This window comes from Petaurus breviceps, unplaced genomic scaffold (genome assembly GCF_028583685.1).
Source record: "Petaurus breviceps papuanus isolate PSGF00001 unplaced genomic scaffold, PetGlider_PUasm1.0 90808, whole genome shotgun sequence".
Classification (NCBI taxonomy): Eukaryota; Metazoa; Chordata; class Mammalia; order Diprotodontia; family Petauridae; genus Petaurus; species Petaurus breviceps.
Window position 1 is genome coordinate 6,639,509 of NW_027187349.1, and position 20,632 is coordinate 6,660,140.

The 20,632-nt window shown below is 34.2% G+C and overlaps 1 protein-coding gene and 1 non-coding gene across 2 annotated transcripts in view; both read left to right on the forward strand.

Moving 5' to 3' along the window:
* The window catches only part of PACRG (parkin coregulated), a 647,482-nt gene that overhangs the window by 48,585 nt on the left and 578,265 nt on the right, over nucleotides 1–20,632 (forward strand). The window lies entirely within an intron of this gene.
* Nucleotides 2,209–2,324, forward strand: LOC138147954 (U5 spliceosomal RNA). Its single transcript, XR_011164944.1, has one exon. It is a non-coding gene; the product is annotated as a U5 spliceosomal RNA (small nuclear RNA).

Here is a 20,632-nt window from a genome sequence, read left to right on the forward strand (position 1 = left end):
ACCTAGCTGCTCCAATCTCTCGTCTTTATAGCATTTCCTGAAAGCAACATATTGTTGAATTCAAAATATTTTCTCTGCTCTCAATTTTCATTTTATGGATAAATTCATCCCATTCACATTCTCCTTCCTATTTTTCCTCACTATCCTTCTTGCACTATTCCTATCCCTCCTCACTCCCCCACTTTACTTCTACCTGCTACCTTTCCCTCCTATTTCTTAACCTACCCATCCCTCTAACAATCCTTCCCTTATCCTCTTGCCCACCCTATTCCCTTTCCATCTTATTTCTTTTTGAATTTAGAAATGTGTACTTTTCTAGATATGTTTGTTGTTCCCTCTTTAACCCATTCCTGATGAGAGCAAGGTATTAGCATTACCCGCCCTTCCACCAGTAGCTTCAACAATATAGGTTTTATATTTTCATTGCACATTAACCCATAAATTTGTATTGTCATACTTTTCAATATAGAAATATAGGTTAAATTGCCCTGACTGTATTCCCCTCTTAGTAACATATGTGAAAATGTACTACACCAAATCACATAACAGGAAATTGTAATGCAAAATGCTGAAATTGTAGTGCCTTTCCCATTGTAATTTTCTGTTACATAAGGATTATATATTATATACATATATCATATATAATCATGAGACATTTTTGAGCTGAAGCTTTTAAGTTTGTTCTTAGCTATGCAAGTTAATTTTTATAATAACTTTTAATTCTCTTTGGTTCGAGCAAAGAGGTCTGGAGTTATTTTTTTAATCTTTCAATTTTAATACATACACATCAAATCCAGTTACAACAAACCTACCCAAATTCACACTCATTACAATGAGATTTTCACTGTAATCATTCTGAAGTCATTTCCAATCTTTATGGGCTAGAGATAAAACAAAGCTCTCTAAAGACCTCTCACTCTCTCCCTCTCCCTCTCCCTTTCTCTCTCTGTCTCTCTGTCTCTCCTCTTGAACACACACATACAGAATCAGTTATAAAATACACAGTGGGAAAGTGGGAGAATTCTCTGAACATAGTAAGTAGGAAAAAAGAGGTATAACACCTGTACTTTCACCCTTGTTTCCTTTCTCCTTTCAAAATCCTGTATGCATGTACATGAATGTTTGTAGACTTTTATATATGGGCACGACTTTCGAGTATATAATTTAGTAATGATGAGGAATTATTACGACAGGCCTCCTTGGTATCTTCTACTTCCCATCCCTCTTGGTACATTTAACATAAAGTTTAATGAGTGAGAGGAGTGTCCCATAAACAGTACACAGGTATTCTTTGTGTGGAGAATAACTGGTAGGAAGGGAAAAGCTATTATAAGGGACATTTCCTTTCTTATTAGGTATTGAAACACTACTGCTTTGGGTTAGCTGTCAGAACACAGAAGGAACTTGGTTAAACCAAAGCCAAAAGAGATTTTTGCCTCAAAATAAAGTGCACAAATTTATGTTTTGAAATTTTTCCTTACAATTGAATGAATTCAATATTCTCTTGAATATTCTCAGTGGTAGTAAATCTTCACCCTTTGAGCATGGATTTAAATTTTAGAAGCATATCTTGTCACTAAAATGGATGTATATTTAAGTGCAAAATATACTTCTGTGAATCTGTGATCTCATTATTAGAATTTTAGGCTAAAGAAACTACTACTATAACTGTAAAATTACTTTTTTTCTTACCAACTGTATGTGAAGTTTCCTTTAAAAAAGTATTCAAAACATGTCAGCAACATTATTGAAATAAGTAAATTGCTTCCCAAGATGATTGCTTTAAGGGATAATATTTATTTGGATATATGAAAACTCTTAGATCTGGAGCTGGAAGGAGCTTGATATACTTTCAAAATTTAAGCAACTCATTTCACAGATGAAGAAACCTAGGTCTAGAGAGACCAAATAGCAAGGATCAATGGCAAGATATGAATCCAGGTCTTCTGAGTCCAAAGTCAATTTTCTTTTCACTATATCACCTAGCTGCATCAATTTATAGTTCTACCAACAGGCCCGTCTTTATGTGGCTCTACAAAACTGACTTTTCATCTTTTGTTGTCTTGGACAATTTTCCAGGTGAAAATAGAAAATTCGGAGTTGTTTTAGTTTGCATTTGTCTTATTAGGAGGGTTTGGAGCAATTTTTATGAAGTTGGCTATTACTCGTAATTTGTCTCTTTGAAATTTGTTCATTTCTATTGAGTCCTTATCCTGCTTTTTCGTCATACTGCATAAATCTTTCACCTTTTAGAAAAGATTTCTGTGGAGAAGAACAATCAAGAGTTTTTGCCCAATATTTTTGAGGCCTTGTTGAGATTGCCTCTTATCTACTCTCCCTATGTCTGTATATACCTAGTTTTTTACATGTTGCCTCCTGCCTTAGAATGAGTTCCTGGAGAGCAAGGAATATTTTTACTTTTCTTTGTATACTCAGCACTCAGTTCACTGCTTGGCATGCAGTATGTGTCTTAATAAATGCTTTTTCTTTTCCAGAACCAAGATTGGCCATTATCATTACCCAGAGTTTGGTATCATTTTATTGTTCTTTTCATCTGCATTATTTTAGTCATTTTTTTTATGTTGCTTTCCTGGTTCCTCTTTGTGCAACTCTGTCTCACTTAAATTCGATTCACCCATGAGTCAAGACATCACCCCATAATTTCATTGGTCTTCTTTGAAAATGAAGGACGAACAACAACAATAATTATTGTTGTTATTATTATTGTAGGATATGAATGAGCATGCGGAGTCAAAGAGGAAACAAGGTTTTGAACAATGGAGACTGAGACTATGGTAATGCTCTAAACATTAATTGGTAAATTCAGAAGAAAGGAAGGTTTATCAGTCAATAAGTATATAATAAGTACTATCTATATATGAAGCATTGTGCTAAGAATTATGGATACAAAGAAAGATGAAAACCCGGTCCCTATATTTAAGGTGCTTGCATTCTAATGGAGGAGACAATATACAAACAACTATGTATATACAAAATATATGCAAGGTAAATGGGAGGTAATCTCAGAAGGGAGGGAAAAGTAGGTTTGGAGGGAAGATAGTAAAGTGTTTGGGACATGTAAGATTTAGATACCATAGGTCATAGAATTTGAAAGGTCTACAATGATGTTGGAGATGTGTGACTGATTGACTGACCATATGTAGTTCAGAAGAAAGATAAGGGCTGGATACTTGGATTTGAGTTTAGCAATGATAAATGTACCTATGACAGCTGATGACCTCATCGAGTAATAAAGTATAGAGGGAAAAGAGAAGGCATAGGTCATAGCCTTGGGAGATTACTATGGTTACTGGGAGTGACATAGATAAAGAACTGAAAAAAGAAGGAGAGGAGTGGTCAGAGAGGCAGGAAGAAAATAAGGAAAAGATCAATGTCATGAAAACCTAGAGTGAGGATAGCATCAAGAAGGAGGGATGATCAACAATGTCAGATGTTATAAGAGAGGTCCAGTAGGATGAAAATTGAGAAGAGGATTTGGTAATTAGGAGGTTATTAGTAACTTTGGAGGAAGAAGGTTCATTTGAATGATGATATAGGAAGTCAGATTTTGTAGGACTTAGAAAAGAGAGGGGAAGTACAGATACACACATTCAATGCAGACAGCTTTCTAAAGGAGTTTAGCTGAGAATGGAAGGAAAGATATAGGAACAATAGCTATGAAGGATAGTAGTCTAAAATGTGGGTATTTTAAAGGTGAAAGGTGTATTGAGTGGCACTGAGAGGACTGGAGGAAATTTGCCTCCTCCAGTCACTGGAGATGTAGGGTCCTGTGGTAAATAATGTTGCATATACTGTCAGAGTTAATTGCTGTTAAGTTGTTTTTCTAGGTTTACTTGGTCCATGGATGGGGAGGGGGGAGGAATGGTAGGGCATTTCCAGAAATGACTATAATATAGAAATAGTTGTTATTAGTAAAACTTTATATCTATGTATGTATGTGCCAAACCAATCCAGTGTCTGTGCCAAGAAAACACAATGGACAACATTCTCATGCTGTGGTCCATGGGCTCATAAAGAGTATGATACAATTGAATGACTGAACGACAACATGTATGTGTTAGAAAATTCTTGTTTCTGGTTAGTTCTGGTACAGAGAATTTCAGAAAATTAATTTAAGTGTGAGAGATTCATGGGGATTTGGATCAAGGTATACCCAAAAATCCAATGTTTATTTGACTTGACCTTCCTGGTCCTTTTTTACTGTGGTTCTGTGGGGATTAGGAGAACTCTTAAATTCAGATCTGAACCAGAATGGGTCATCCCAAGCTTGACTCACTTTAGGCTTCCATTCTCTGATGATTTTAGACAGAGACTAGGAAGTTGGGGTCAGAAAATATGAGTAATAGGTTTCCTTAAAATTATTCTTCATAACTCAGAAACATGTATATGCCTATTTCTATAGATATATCTTATATACATAGCTATAGAGATATCACTTACAATGTGCCAGGCAGTGTGCCAAGTGATATGTGTGTATATACACATATATACACAAATACATATATACGTATATAAACACATACAAACACATTACATATACTTACTATTTGTTTCTATAGAAATATAAACATGTTTTATATAATATATAAACATTTGCATGTTAGAAAAACTTTATATGTATATATTATGTAATATATAATATATGTACATATAATAATATATAAGTATAGTATATTATATATTATATATAAATAATCAGTATATATTTATCACTTAGCATAGTGCTTTACACATAATGGTAAGTGCTTAATAAATATTGCTTGATTGAGGGAATTAAGATTGGAAAATGTTAGTCGATAAAACTTTCACTAAATATTTACTTTTTACTTCCTGTTGTTTGTAGTTCTCCCTACCCCATTCTAGCAGTTAAAATTCTCATCTAGATATATGGTTTCTTTCCTAGATTCTCCTTCTCTATATTCATTAATATCTACAACACTTAGACAAAACAAATAATCTGCATCCCACAAAAAGGTAAATTAAGAAAACCTTTCATCTTTCACCTGCTTGTCATTATATTTATTTGTGCCAATGGTCAATGTTGTCCTCAACATAATTTCATAAGTCAGACAACTAGCTTTATTAAGGTCCTACTATATGCCAGAAACTGTGCTAAGCTCTGAGGAAACATAGAAAGGCAATCAACAGACCCTATATTCCAGGAATTCAATCTATTAAGGGAAAAAGCATGCAAACAATTATGCAACACGAGATATATTCAGAATAAATTGGGATTAGTCTCAGAGACAAGGCACTAAGAGTAAGGAGGATCAGGAAACCAGGAAAACTAGGAGATAAATATGAGGAAGAATAGCTTTCCAGATATAGGGGGTAAGGACAGCCAGTGAAATCAGTCAATATCTAGAGATGGAGTATTGTGTATGAGGAACAGCAAAGAGAACAGTTTACTGCATCACAGAGTATATGCAAGTGATTAAGGTGTAAGAACACTGGAAAGTTAGGAAGGGGCCAGGTTATGAAAAGTCTTAAAGCCAAACGAAGGTTCTTATATGTGATCTTGTAAGTAAGAGAAAGTTATTGCAGTTAATTCGATAGGAGATTGATGGAGTAAGACCTGCATTTTAGGAATGTCACTTTGGCAGCTGAGTGGAGGATGGATTGAAGTGTCAGTCAAGAAAGACTCTAGGTGGAGAGATCAACCATTAGGCTAATGCAATAGCCTAATATTTATTGAGTGCCCATTATTTGCACAAAGCACTGTGGGTGATACAGAGGAGTAAATGACATAATACTTGGTCAGCAGTTACTTAATCACCTATTTAGTAAAGGCAGACTCATACATTTTGGGGGGATAAAAACATCCACAAGCAATATTACAAAGCAATATATTGTGCCTATGAAATGGACAACATAATGTACATAAATCATCAGCATTTCTGTATATTACTAACAAAGCCCAATAGCAAGAGATAGAAAGAGAAATTCCACTTAAAGTTACTTATAGATATTATAAAATTTTTGGGAATCTACTTGCCAAAACAAACCCAGGAATTATACACAATTAGAAAACATTTTTGATATAAAGTCAGATCTAAATAATTAGAAAAATATCAATAGTATTGGGTAAGCAGAGGTAATATAAGAAAATATCAGTAATATATAATATAATTATATAAGCTTACATATAATATAGCATATTATAGTATATGATATAATTATATAAGCTAATATAATAAAATATCATTAGTATATGGGTAGGCCAAGCTAATGTAATAATGATGACAATTCTGCCTAAATTAATGTACTTACTCAGTGCCATACCAATCAAACTACCAAAAAATATTTCATAGAGCTAGAAAAAAATAACAAAATTCATCTAGAAGAACAGAAGATTCAGAATATCAAGGGAAATAATGAAAAGAAATGCAAGGGAAAGTGGCCTAGTCATACCAGACCTTAAATTGTATTTATTATAAAGCAGCAGTCATCAAAACTACTTGATACTGGCTAAGAAAGAGAGTGATGGATCTGTGAAATAGGTTAGGTATATAAAACATAGTAGTCAGTGCCTATAGTAATCTACTGTTTGATAAATCCAAAGACTTTAGCTTCTGGTATAAGAACTCACTATGTAACAAAAACTGCTGGGAAAACTGGAAAATAGTATGGCAAAAACTTGGCATAGACCAACATCTTACATCCTATTCCAAGATAAAGTCAAAATGGGTACATGATTTAGATATAAAGGCTGATACAAGCAAACTAGGAGAGCAGGGAATAGTTTGCCTGTCAGATCCATGGAGAAGGGAAGAATTTAGGACCAAACAAGAGATAGCAACATTATAAAATGCAAAATGGATGATTTTGGTTAAACTAAATTGAAAAGTTTTTACACAAACAATCCAATGCAACCCAGGTTAGAAGGGAAGCAGAAAGCTGGGAAACAATTCTTACAGCCAGCATCTCTGATAAAAGTCTCATTTCTAAAATATATAGAGAACTGAGTCAAATTTATATGAATACAAGTCATTCCCCATTGGATAAATGGTCAAAGGATATGAACAGGCAGTTTTCAGATGAAGAAATTAAAGCTAATATCGTCAAATGAAAAAAAAAATGTTCTAAATCACTATTCATTAGAGAAATGCAAATTAGAAAAACTCTGAAGTACTACCTCAGGCCTATCAGATTAGCTAACATGGCAAAGCAGGAAAATGGTAAATATTGGAGAAGATGTGGGGAAATGGGAACACTAATGCATTGTTGGTAGAGTTGTGAACTAATTCAGCCATTTCAGAGAGCAATTTGGAACCATACCCAAAGGGCTGTAAAACTGCATACCCTTTGATTCAGCAATACTACTTTTAGGTCTGTATCCCAAAGCAATCATAAAAATGGGAAAAGGATCTACATGTACAAAAATATTTCTAGTAGCTCTTTTTGTAGTGGCCAAGAATTGGAAATTGGGGGGATGCCCATCAATTGGAGAATGACTGAACAAGTTGTGGTAATGAATATAACCAAATACGATTGTGCAATAAGAAATGATGAGCAGGCAGACTTCAGAAAAACCTGGAAAGATATATGTGAACTGCTGATGAATGAAGTGAGACCCGGAGAGCATTGCCCACAGTAAGAGCCACATTGTGCAAAGACTAACTTTCTTAAACTTGACTCTTCTCAGCAATGCAAGGATCTAAGACAATTCCAAAAGACTCAAGATGGAAAATGCTATCCACATCTAGAGAAAGAACTATGGAATCTGAGCGCAGATCTAAGCATATTATTTGCTCTTTTTTTCTTTTGTGTTTTTGTTTCTTCTTTCTTGTGGTTCCCCCGTTGGTTCTAACACTGCTTTACAACATGACTAATGTGAAAATATGTTTAATGTGAATGGATATGGAGAGCCTATATCAGACTGCATGCCATGTTGGGGAAAAGGAAGGGGAGATAAGGGGAGAAATTTGAAAAACTCAAAAGCATATGGAAGTAAATGTTGAAAACTAAAATAAAATTTTAAAAAATGTTCAACAGATAAAAGCATAAGAGTTTCTCATGAGATTCTCAGGGGAGAGGAGTAGAGGTTCAGAACTTTGGAAAACTTTTATATATGGCAGGTGGGAGAAATCAGAGAAGATGGCCAAAGTGTTGACTGAGAAAAAGAGGAACTAAGGTGAAGAGAAAATTTCCTGAATGTCAGTAGCTTCAAGTATTGCTAAAATCTCAGTGAAAATGGGAACCAAGACAAGTGTTGGTCATTGCATACCTTCATTGCATACTTGGGGTAAAAGGCAAGAGAGGAGGGGATTATAGAGAGAATGGTATTGATGCAGTTGAGGAAATGGGTATAGATCACTCTTTCAAGATGGGAAAGGGGGAAGAATTTTAACACAGTCAAGGTGGAAGCAGGGTCAAGTGAGGTCAGATATGAATGTCTTTGAAGACAGATGGGAAAAAAAGCCACTGAGAGTATCTTTGCTTTATATATGGAAGTGGAGACAGTGCCCACAAACAAATTCTCCAATGATTGTGAAGTTGGATGTCTAAGGTAGAAAAAAGTAGGGAGATTATGTCAGTCATATCACTCAAAATTTGTTCCCGTTTTCCAGCAGCAATACATTTTTTATGAACTAATCAAATGAAATTTGTACCCATTTTCAGTAGCAATACATTTTTTTCAGTATGAACTAATCAAGTGAAATGTAAAATGTGCTTGTGTATTGTTGGTAGATGCTTATATTTCTGTCACTGATTGTAAATTAGAAGCAGATTGTAAATTAGACAGTGAAATTAGTGATTTCCATGAACCCTAATGTTCCTTTTATCCACTCATGCCTCTCATATTAATTTGTTTTCACTTCTCCAAAGTATGCATTATTTATTATTGTATACTGTAGTCAGATATTGTTTGTTAATTTAAAATAAAAGGATTTGGCAGAGTAAATATAACCTTAAACAATCTTTTAACAAAGGGACATATATCTGGCATGTTGAAGTTAAGTTCAAACAAGATTCTTTGATAAATGTCATCACATATAACTATTCAGTGTCTGATTATTAACTTCATCTCAGGCATAAAACATGAAGATAATGCTTGCCAAAGGTGTTCACCACTGTTAGGAAGTATGCCCCATAGCAATATTTCCTCTTCAGTCAAAGTGTGATTATTAAAGTGATTGATCTACAATCTTTATACATAAAAAGGAGGATGGAAAGTGTCTGTGACTCAGGTCATCCAACAACATTTAGATGGTCAGTCCATTTGGAACAGGCACTAAAATTGGACAATGAGTTGGGCCAAAAAAATGAGGAAAGGAAGGATTGTACGTGGGAAATTGTTCAGTGTTTTTAATGATCCGTAACTGCTCATCAGTATGAAGACATCTTTTCAAGACAGTTGTTCTCCCAGTCATGATCTGTGGTTGAATAAACCATCTGTTGTCATGAAAAGGAAATCTGCATGAGACAGCTAGATAATTAATAAATTTACTAGGAACAGCTAAGTGGCACACTGGAGAGAGCACCAAGCCTTGAGTCAGGAAAAACTGAGTTCAAATTCATCTTCAACTTCTTCCTGGCTATATGTCTCTCAGCAAGTCTCTCTGTCTGTTGAGTTTCCTTACTATAAAATGGGGATAATAATAGTGCCTACTTCCCAGGGTTGTTAGGATTAAATAAGATAATATTTGTTTGGTATGTAGTAAGTACTTAATAAATGTTTCTTCCCTCCCTTCTCTCCCTTCTGCCTTTCTCTCTCCTTGATAGACTTACTATAGAGCAGAAAATTGGTTTTATTCCCTTCTATCATGATGCATTGCCTTTCTGTTCCTTCATCTCTGGGGCTACATGCTCCAGTGTCTCTTTTCCAATATACAAAGATACTTAGTGTATTTTTCCCATCTGTCTTAAAAAGTATTCATATTTGGGGCTGCTAGGTGGCACAGTGAATAGAACACTGGCTCTGGGGTCAGGAGGACCTTAGTTCAAATCCAGCCTTAGACATTTAACACTTACTAACTGTGTGACCTTGTGCAAGTCACTTAACCCCAATTGTCCTGCCTCCCCCCCTCCAAAAAGCAAAAAAAAAAATGATATTCGTATTTGTCTTTACTTGACCATTTCACCTCTAGCTACACATTTTTTTCTTTCCTTTTACATGTGTCTTGAAAGAATGACCTAATCCTATTTCCTTCATTTCATCACCTCTTGTGTTCCCTTCTAGTTCTAATACTTTGTGATTAAAATGTATTTGGAAAAGAAACAATATTATCAAGTGCTTCTAGAATCAAGATGTTGAAGGAGCTGTTCCATGAGGTCAAACTAAAGATTAGGATTCTTCAGGCTAGACAGATGAAATCTGAGAAAAAGGGCATGATCAAAGTCTATAAAATGAAGGAAGTGGCTAAGGTGAATATAAACTTAAAGACATTCACCAAATCCTGAAATATGATAGTTTTAGGATAAAAAAAATGAAGTTCTATTTTATGTTCACATAGATTTTAAGCTACCAGAGGCCATTTACTATATGACTTTGTGTCATATGAAGTGTTTTGCTAAGTAGTAGGCAATCAGTAACTTTCTGTTGATATATTAAATGCACAAAGTGAAATTACACTGAATCAGTATGTAAAATGTGAGGTTAGCTTTTAGCAACTGGTTTTGATATAAATGACAAAATAGGCAGTCAGACTGTTTTCACTTTAATGATGTTTACAAATGGTTATTACGCATTGAATATTCTTCATTGACCTCCAACTTCGTTGTTAGAAAGTTTTATTATTCTTCTGTGCAAAATGAAGTAAATGTAAATGGTGCATTATTCATTTTAGGAATTGTTAAAATTTTCCCCAATATTATTGAGTTATCTAGAGGTCACATTCAATCTGTCTATCTAGTTTTTCCTAATTGGAGTTCTATCTTACCTACCCATAAACACCAAAATCCTTATTGTTAAGGAAGTCGAGAGAAATTGATATTAATTAAAACATAACAAGAATGTGTGACATCATAATTTATAAAACTGATGTTCCATCCAGCCCAATATTTTCTTTTCCTGACAGAGGCATCACAGGATTTTTTTGTTGGTATATTTAATTATCTTCAAAGCTCAAGCAAAGACTGTACTATGAACAAAATTAATTTACCTTTAATAACCTGCTATAGAGAAATCTTATATTAATTCATGTAAACTTTTTCAAGCCTACTTCAAAAAAATGTTCTGAAGAAGTTGTGATTCAAGACTGTGTGCTAAACAGGTCTATTTGACTTGTGTCACTTGTTTTTGCCCAAACAGTTTTGGTTTTCTTCCAACTGAAAGAGCAAATGTCCTGTTGATCTCTGCATTTACTCAGAATGTAAAACCAAATCATTGCGAACCATATGTAGTTCCAGGTCAGCACTGAAAGAATACTTTATAAGAGCTGAACAATCACTGTGGAAAATTAACTTTAATTCTCCATGCACCCTTCTCCAATATGATTATTTTGTTTCCTCCAAAGAAATGGCCAGAAGATTGAGCCAACATTGACAAAATAGTCATCAGCAAATTTTGTTTAAATAGGTATTATTGTTAATTTAAATATAGATTTTAATAAATTTTATATGATAGCTTCTGTTTTATCCCTGAACTTCTGAGTTTTTCTTGGTTAATATTGTATCTGCATTATCCTTCTTTTGAAATAATGATAGTCCTTTCTCATTTGTAATAGTCTTGCCATGTCATAAACTAAAATGAAGTAAACTAGGTTAAGTGCTTTCTATTTTAGTACAGTAAGTGCTCTGGAACTAAGGTATGAACTTGATCTTGCTTGTTAAGTAGGCAATATGCTGATTGTAATCATTTCACCTAATCATATTTTGAATTATTAATATAGACTATCCTTCACAAAATGCACAGAAAATGATTTCTTTACCTTTTGCATCCATATTCAATTTATTTACATGTTAAGTTGCTATTTTTTAATAATAATGAAGAATAACATTGTGAAGGAAATAACCAAATCATTGACATAGTTTTCCTGTAAGACTATATTTTATTATTTTAATGGCATTTTGTAAACATTAATTTCTTTCTCCATACTTCTTTAATTTACATTTTACTAGATATTGCTTCAGGAACATAATTATCAGCTGTATTGTGGTATGAAATGAGGTGTTTTGGTATCTAGAACAACCTTCACAGAAAGTAAAGGTATAGACATTTAAATAAATTTCAAAAGAACCATGCAGTTTCTTAGAACCATACAGAACCCATTTATGCATAGTTCCTTAGGGGAGTTTATCATAAGAGATACCAGGAAAAATGACAAATGAATGACTAAAGAGCTCCTTACTCTTCAAAAATATGGAGAGGAGGGAGAATTTTGCAAAAGTCTAGAGAAAACTGATTGTCTTTTTTGTTTTTGCATTGGCTAAGTAATTGATATCTATGATCCAAAATGCAAACTCAGGGAAGATGAATACAAAGAGACAGAGGAGAGTCCTAACCTGTGTCAGGTTAGAGGATAGAAAAATGTAAAAGAGAAAGGGATATATAAGGAGTACCAAACAACTGGAGGCAAATGACAAATGTGCTCACCCTGAAGAAGAGGGAACTGGTCTCTCTGAGGAGAAAGAAAAAGCTGTTCATTTTCCAAGGAATGATGATGTGGATCCTTAGCAACATTGGGTAGCAGAGTATCTCTTAACATTTGGAAGAAGAGGATATTAAATAGGATAGTTCCAGTGAAAATGAGGAAGGATGAGCACAAAATGTATGAAAAGAGGTCAACTTCAGTAGTTACAAGAGGTAGAGTTGAGGAAACTTGGGCATGTACTGTATTTTAGAGGGGTAAACTATCTTTGGAGGATCTGTGATCTCATTTATATGATGGGGTATGCTGGTCCTTCCTAATTGCACCTCATCAGTTTTCTATTCTGTGAGGTTCTCTTCTATTTCCTTCAACAAAACCTTCATAGAAGTTTCTATCTATGTACTGAGAGTACTTTGTTCATTTGCTCAAATATCTTGTCACTTTGATAAATTTTTATTGAATTGAATTGATTGAATCTCAGGGTATCAACTTAACTCCCGGATATCTTATTCCTTCTTATTCTCACTACTTGACTGGCCCATCTCTTTTTCCTGTAACATCTCCTCAATGATAGCAGTTATACTATTTTTTCATGGGCAGATTATCTTTGATAATATCCTTCAGAATGCTTAAATTTGCTTTACAACTTTTCATTGCTTTGGATGCTAACTGCAATTTTGGGTCTTCCGAACTGATCATATGCTGTGAGTTGGGACCATAAAACTGAGAAATTTGGTTTAAGAGAGAAACTTTAGTAGAAACTTAGGATCATTTAAAAAAAAACTGCAGTTTTCCAAATACAATCTAGTTTATTTTGACTCAATTAAAAATAATTTTAAGTGATTGCAATGGGCAAGGAATTATACTATGTTCTATCCAAAGACCAAAAAAATCAAATACTTCTTATTCTCAAAAACCATACATTCTAATATTTAGGCAACTAGATGACACGGTAGATAGAACACTGGGCCTGGAGTCAGAAAGACCTGAGTTCAAGTCTACCTCAGATACTTAATAGCTTGTGACCTTAGGAAAGTCAGTTAACCTCTGTTTGCCTCAATTTTCTCAATTGTAAAATAGGTTAATAATAGCACCTACCTCCCAGGGTTGTTGTGAGGATCAAATGAAATGATAATTGTAAAGCACTTAGCACAGTTCCTAGAGCATAATAGGTGCTATATAGATAAATGCTAGCTATAGTTATACAGGGTAATTTGCATTAAGGAAGAATCAAGCATTAACCACTCTGGTGATCACAAGCTTATCTGTGTTAACAAACTGTCATGCTCACTTTTCCAAAATCTCACACCTCCTCTTCTAAAGAAATTAATTCTACCCATTAGAATCTTGATTTGATTAACATTGCTTAGCTCTGTATTCTCCTTCACTAAAAGGATTTCAGAAGAAACTTGGAGGTGGAAATCCTTTAGGGGTAGAGTAGTCTGTTTTCCAAGGACCAGTTGAGGCTTAGTAAGTTCTTTGGCCATGACAACCCACCTTAGTATTTTAGTACCTTGGTGAGAGGCATCATAATGTTATGGAAAGAACAGTGGTCTTAAAGTCAGAGGGACCTGGGTTCAAGTCCTCAATATATCACCTACTAAATATATGACCCTGTGAAGGTTTAGTCTCTCTGAGTCACAGTTACCTCATCTGTAAAATGAGACATACTATGTGCCTCGCAGAATTGTTATTAGAAAAGTGTTTTGTAATTTGTAAAATTAAAAGAATGTGTGCTTATAATCCTCATACCCCCATCCCCATCATCATCATCAGACTATACAGTGGAGTGGATAGAGAGCTGACCTTGGTGCCAGGTTCCACCTAGGTTCAGATCCTTTCTCTGATGTATGACAGCTGTTTGGCCATGGGCAAGTTACTGGTATCTGAGTGCTCGAGCTATCTCTCTAAGATTCTAAGTTGCAGAGAAGTCACTATCTGCTTTGCTGAGGAAGTTTCCTCACTTTGGAGTTTTCCTATATCAATAAAAGCATAGGTACAGTTACTATCCCTGTCCTGTTTTTATTATGTAATATTACATATATGCATATATATGTAAATAATAAATAGCTACAGTATAATTTTACTTATATAGTTCCTTTTCCTTCACATTTCATAGAGATGATTGTGGTTGAATATATTTATAGATTTGGTAATCTTCGGAGACAGGACATAATTCTCCTATGTCTTCTCCCAATGGACAGAATGATTTCTATAGGAAAAGCATCTTGAGACATCTTCCCCCAGATATAGATTTTCACATATTGGATTATTCATTATCCTAAAGTTTGTCTATACAATGTTATGTTATAATTTTAAATTCTCCTACATGATCTTATATCTATTTTCTAAAAGAATTCACGAATGAAAATTACAAAGTATTTCTGAAGGACTATTCTTCTTTACTCTTAAATAAAAAAAAATTAAAGTTGGCTTCTATAATCAATGTGGCAGGTGATATAAAAAGAAATCAATAGTTTTTTAAAATCTAAAACAATGAAAAATGACTTTTTTGTGGAAATATTTTCTTCCATTTTATGTTTTTGGTATTAGAAATAATTCTTTTTCATTTGATAAAGAGAAATCACACCAAACATCTTAAAAGCAAAAGCATATCTTTTTGAAAATTGAATAGGTTGCATCTAGCATTTCTGTTCTGAGGAATAATGCATATTGGGAAGAAAAATACATGTGAGAACTGCCCTTAGATTTTGCATGATAGGGAGGAAGTGATTGATATTAGGCTAGTCATTTATGGGTAGCTCATCTGTATTTTATTTCTAGTCCTGCCAGACTGAAAAGAACTACCACTTTTATTAGGGCCAGTGATGTACTCTGTACTTGTAGTTTTATTACCTGTTTGAGAAGCTACAAAATATTGGAGTTCTTTAATAACAAGCGTTTTATGTTTCCTTGTGTCAGCAAATTTTCTAGATTAATACCCTGTATTTGATTGATTGTATCCTACTGTGTTTTTTTAAAATATGATTCTGAAGTACTAATTTATCTAGACGCTTGTAACTAACTAGCATGAGGCCTTACACATATATCCTTTCTTTGTTAGAACCATCTGACTTCCTTCTGTGATATGATTAACTACAGTGCCCTTTTATTCAACTCCCCCTCAGTGTTAGTTTTACATCAAGTTCAAATCTTTCTCTCTCTCTCTCTCTCTCTCTCTCTCTCTCTCTCTCTCTCTCTCTCTCTCTCTCTCTCTCTCGTTCATAAATTCTTGATACTAGTACCCATTCTAAGTTTCTAGAAATCCTTGGATTGCTTTACTGTTGTTACATTATAAAATATTTGAAATGATTGACAGTCCAAGATAGAAAAAGGAAAATAGAAACCTTATCTACTGACATGTAAGTTAGAGGTATATATATGGGAATTTTGTCCTTTTCTTAGGACCAATTTCATCTAATTGAATGTTAGTTCAGTGTGGTTATAGTAAGAAGACCTTATATTTTGCAAAACCCAAGAGAAGAATAAAAAAAGGTCATTTGTTATAGAAGTGACTATTTGATCCTATAATATGTGCTAAGTCTTATGTTATGGCCAGCCACCTGTGATTTGTTGGAACTCTAAAAAGACTGAAATGACATTTTTCCTCTGTTTTGCCAATTGGAGAGGCAAGTGTGGTAATCTTTAAAAACCCAGAGTGATTTTCAGAATGATAGAACTTTGAAAAGCATCATTATAATCATCTTTATAACACATTTATCAAGGATTGGTAAGTCTTAACATTGTGTTAGACACCATACAGAGCATACTTTAAAGAAAGTTTCTTTGAATTTTATTTCAAGTTCATAGAGTCTGTCTACCACATCCAGTGTGGTTTATCACGTTTTCTTCTTACTGAACAACTAAGAAGTATTATAAATGATAGAACTTGAAAGATGAAAGAATATATATATTTGCCAAACTACTTAGTAAAATAATGTATTTAACTCATTTCTGTCACAAACATTACTTTTATAACAAATATAATTCATTTCAACAAATCTAATATGAAGTTACCCTTAAAATTCTACTCTTATGTCTCATCATGGCTTAGAAGTGTCCCTCCATGCTTATAGGCTATGCCACCTGAAGCCCAAGCTCTGGCAGGTCCTCCCAAGCTACAGAAACTTCTAACATGGATCTAGTGATGTACTTATCACATTTCCAGTTTACCAGTTGTCCAAGGAAGAATCTAGCCAACTTTGATAGAATCCATAACCAGGTAGTGATGAATTTTTTACTCATAGGAACTTTCCAAGACCATCTACTTAGTTGTAGATGGTTTTTGATCAATATTAGTGAAGCGAGTACTCAAAATAATGGAATCATAGATCCTAGAAAAATGAAGTCTACAGACCACAGTTATTGATATAGATAAGGATAAGTGTGACAGTCTATTTAGCTATTTTGAAATTGAATAAATTTAGAAATTCAATGATATTAATTTGTTTGTGTAGCATTTAGGTAGCATTTTAAAGTTTCCACATCACTGTATGTGTTGTCTCATTTGATCCTCAGAACAGCACTATGTGGAACATTATTTGAATGAATTTTCAGTCTCACTGATGTGGTTAATTCCTCCAGCGGGACCAAGCGCAACTCAACTATGCCTTCTCATCCTGTGTAAATTTTGTCCATGTTTTCCTATATTTCTCTATGTGGGATCCCCATGTGATATTGCAGGACTTCCCCTAGATTTTGGAAAAATCAGAGAAGTCCCAAACTAGTATAGCCAGGTGTAATGTTAATTGGATTTAAGATCTTCCTCCGCCCATTAATAGGCCTCATGTGAAGCCCGTTAAGGGAATCTTGCTTAGGGGAGGCTTACATGTAGCAAAACTTTCACACCTTTTGCTAATTTCTAATTGGGCATTGAGTCTGCAGGGTTGTGATGCCTTCTAGCTCTGAGAAGTGTATATATACTCTGAGTTGCTTTGGGAGCTCCATTATGAGAGGATCTTGTGATTCCCTGGTCAAGATTCTGAGTGGCAGTATATTCAGAACTCCCTTACTTTTCAGATGTAAAGGCTCTCTCAATCCAGGGATGTATGTAAAGCATATAGTTGATTAAGGCAGTTAAACCCCTGTCTGTTGGTCTTCATTTCTCTGTTTATATTTTCTCTGTAGTTCAGGGTGCTGACTTTTCCCTGGAACTAGTGAATGTAAGTAAAAGAAGATTGTTGATCCCTTAAACAGCTATCTTTCCTGGTAAAGCAGATCTAAGAACCTGTGCTAGTAGCCATCCTGGGTATGCCAGTGTGGTTGCCACTGTACCAGGTGATAAATGAAATATCTGTCCTTAATCCCCTCCTTAAATGGAGGCTTTGGAGTTCATGGGGAGCCCGAGGGACAGAAGATAGCAATGAGATATGATGTTCTTCCAGAATGATGAGATTTTCCCAATGATAGACTTCTTTGGATATGGTGGAAAAGTCAGAGGAGTCCCAGAGTAGAACAACTCTTTCTTAGCCCCTGCAAAAAGAGCTTCTATAAATGTTTTTATGCAAATAGGTTCTTTTCCTTTTAAAAAAATATCTTTACATAAATATAATATGCATGTATTAATGTGGTAGTAAATTTACATTATTTGTAAAAACGAGTTTATATATATTTTTGTAGTTCATATTCAAACTTTTTCTTTAACTGATGGGGTATATAATCAAAAAATGTTTGGAAATCTCTAGATTAGAATCCCTTCCTCAGTAAACACCAGACTACTGTATTTGCTTGCTTTTCTGTCTCATTTCTCTCTTCTCCTGGTCCACTTTTCTCAATTATAACAAACACCAAATAGTTCTTATAGGAGTTCAATAGGAGTACTGATTCATAATTTACTGTTTTCTTTTACCCATGGGATTCTAGACTTTTTGTGCCTCCAAATAAATGTTGTGAGTTTTTGTGGTATAGTTCTATAAAGCAATCTCTTATTAATTTGCTCAGCATAGCACTAAATTAATTTAGGTCATATAGTAATTTCCAGTATACTTTTGGGACACCCTGTATTAATGCAGCCTAGCCATGCACAATGAATCTTTCTAAATCATTTGTCTTCTTTTATTTCTGTGAAGAATACTTTGTAGTTATATTTATGTGTCCTGAATCTGTGTTAGGTGAACTTCCTAATTATTTTGAATGGAATTTCTATTTCTGGCATTTCTTTTTATTTTTATTAGTATAAACAAAAATGATGATGATTTTTGTAGACTTGTTTTATATCCTATCACATTACTGAAGGTGTTGTCTCAGTTTTTGCTCTGATTCTTTGCTGATTTCATCTGCAAAATTGGGATAATTTTTTCCTCTTCATCTATTATTTATAATTTTACTTTTTCCCTCCTGCTGGTATTTCTAGAACAATGTGAAACATGTTAAATAGTAGTCATAGTAGGGAGAAGTTCCTTGCTTTATCCTTGTACTTAAAAAAAGTATTGTAAAAATATACATTTTCACTGCTGTAAATAATATGAGGTTTTAGATAGATATTCTTAACTTTTTTGTGCCATGGATTATTTTGGCAGTCTGGTTGCTTCTCAAAAAAATGTTTCAAAATGCAAGTAACTTATCTTTTTCCCTCAGCTACTATGCTTGATTTCAACTTCATGCACATCATGCTTCCCACAATATAAGCTTATCACGTGAAATCTCATCTTCGTACAGATTGACTTACCTTCAAACTCAACACCTCAGCCCTATCAATTGCCTTTTCCCTATGACTGAAGGACTTGAGAGTAGACTATTCCTCCTAAATCCTTCCTTTATTGAGGACTCTAGATTACTCTTCATTTTCCATTAGCTGCTCTGCTCATCATGGACATCATGCTCACCTTGCTCTACACCGGGTACCCTTTCGTACAGCCCTCCCCTTTTCAGCTTCTTTTTTGTGTATTGTCTTCTATTAGACTGTAAGCTCCTTGAGGGCAGAAACTGTCTTTTTGTATCCCTAGTTCTTAGCACATAGTAAGTGCTTAATAAATATTATCTATTGACATAGGATACAGAGGAAACTAATTAAATTTAAATAGCTACCAAAATTTTATGGAAAAAAACTTCGTGGACCCAAGTTTAAGAACTGCTGTTACATGCTTACATACATGCACACATACATACACACATACATATATGTATGTGTGTATGTATATATACACACACCCAAGGGTTTTTCCTCCTATTTCCTATGTCTTGTTTCATAAATATTTCAGGGTACTTATATCTTTATTTTCTTTTCCTTTTAAAAAATCTTTGTCTTTACTCTTTCCCAGCCTAGATAAGCATGAGGTTCAAAATCCCCTTCTTCTCCAATTATTTTTCATTCTCTTGAGTAACATTTATTTATGGAACCTTTTACCAATAGGTATTACTTTGCTGCCCCTCTCTGTCCTTATTTCTTCCACTTTCTAGTCTATTCTGAAATTTAGTTTCTAGTCCATAGGCTCTGAATGTGCAATATTTCTTCTTCATGTAGCTTTTATAGGTTTGGGGGGATGGGGGATAGGACAAAAGCATTGTTCTCTTTCTGCTGTTCCATTCACCATTAGCACAATTTTACATCAAACCTTTTACTCCTTTCTGACTCTAAAAGGTGTTTCAGTTTTGTTTGTTTATTTCAAGGTAACATTTTCTTATGAGTGCCACTTCTGAAATTTCATCTCATAAGTAAGGCAATGTGATGTCAGTGGAGATACTAGTTTCCTAAGTTATGGATTCAAATCCTAGTCCACACCTTTATAATCATTGATTAATCTACATAATGACAATATACACTCCTTTTAGAAGTTAAGTCCCCTGTTCTTCTTGGACACTGGATGCCACATGGGTCATGTACCTCCTCCATCTTCTGGCAGTGATATATATATATATATATATATATATATATATATATATATATATTCCTTTTGAAGCACAACTCTCACTTGGAGAAAGAATTTTCCTTTGATACTTCCTTTCTCCAAACAAAACCTTGATTCCTCAGTGTGTGTTTTGATGTCTCTCCAGGCCTAGGATAAAATCTCCTTCCCTCTGCTCTCTATAAGTCATTGTCTTTTAGTGGTCTTACTGTTATCTTGGTAATTTCTCTAGTC